Source organism: Papio anubis, chromosome 3, assembly GCF_008728515.1.
Source record: "Papio anubis isolate 15944 chromosome 3, Panubis1.0, whole genome shotgun sequence".
NCBI lineage: Eukaryota > Metazoa > Chordata > Mammalia > Primates > Cercopithecidae > Papio > Papio anubis.
Window position 1 is genome coordinate 63,438,814 of NC_044978.1, and position 1,324 is coordinate 63,440,137.

The 1,324-nt window shown below is 37.3% G+C and overlaps 1 non-coding gene across 1 annotated transcript; it reads right to left on the reverse strand.

Moving 5' to 3' along the window:
* Positions 1 to 551: 551 nt before the first annotated feature.
* LOC116274260 lies at positions 552 to 655 on the reverse strand. The gene has a single exon (XR_004182896.1). It is a non-coding gene; the product is annotated as a U6 spliceosomal RNA (small nuclear RNA).
* Between the last annotated feature and the right edge of the window lie 669 nt (positions 656 to 1,324).

Genomic DNA, 1,324 nt, shown 5'->3' on the forward strand with positions numbered 1-1,324 from the left:
TATGTAAATTTACTAGAATATTGTCAAATATAAATGATTAGGAGGACTTTTTTCCTTAATTCACCTATTATATTTCATTTTTTAATATTTTTTATTGTACTGTAAGTTCTAGGGAACATGTGCACAATGTGTAGGTTTGTTACATATGTATACATGTGCCATGCTGGTGTGATGCACCCATTAACTCGTCATTTACATTAGGTATATCTCCTAATACTATCCCTCCCCTCTCTCCCTACCCCACAACAAAAAAATAAGGAATGCTAGGCCGGGCGCGGTGGCTCAAGCCTGTAATCCCAGCACTTTGGGAGGCCGAGACGGGCGGATCACGAGGTCAGGAGATCGAGACTATCCTGGCTAACACGGTGAAACCCCGTCTCTACTAAAAAATACAAAAAATTAGCCGAGCGAGGTGGCGGGCGCCTGTAGTCCCAGCTACTAGAGGCTGAGGCAGGAGAATGGCGTAAACTTGGGAGGCGGAGCTTACAGTGAGCCGAGATCCGGCCACTGCACTCCAGCTTGGGCGACAGAGCGAGACTCCGTCTCAAAAAAAAAAAAAAGAATGCTTCACGAATCTGTGTGCCATCCTTGCGCAGGGGTCACGCTAATCTCTGTATCATTCTAATTTTAGCATATGTGCTGCCGAAGCAAGCACTATATTTCATTTTTAATTGACTTTTTCTTATTTCATTTGTCGTCAACAAGTCTTTACAACAGCAGAAACATATTCTTAACCAGGATGCTTTTGAGAGCAAAATGGGGTATTAAGAATTCTATCATGGTAACAGATATAAACTGGTACTGGATCTGACGAAGTAGGAAGTACGGTCTTCCTCGTTTTAGAAAACACCATTCTAATTAATAATACCAGTGTTAGGTTTTTAAATTAGTGTTACAAATAAAATCTGATTGGAAAAGAAATAAATATTAACATAAAAAAAAAAAAAAAAGTGGCTTTGATTCTTAGTTTAATGACTTCACTTACCATAAGAAAACTGTTGACACACCTGGGACCTAGAGAATACACTGACTGTGATTGTTTACCATTTAGTTTTCTTTACAGTTTCTGTTCAAAGTAATCATGAATATTGAGATGAATGTGTCTTGAGTTTTCAACATGTTCAGGACATAGTTCATCTCTATTCCTGAACTTGAATTTACTCTCCTTTCAGATTAATCATGAAAGGCTTAATTTATTATGAAATTCAAAGAAAAATGCTTTGTCAGTAATTCTACTCTGATAAATCCAAAACCATATGTGATCACCAAACTCTATTAAAGAATTATGTATCATCATTTTAGAGTTTTTCATAAGTGCTATTAA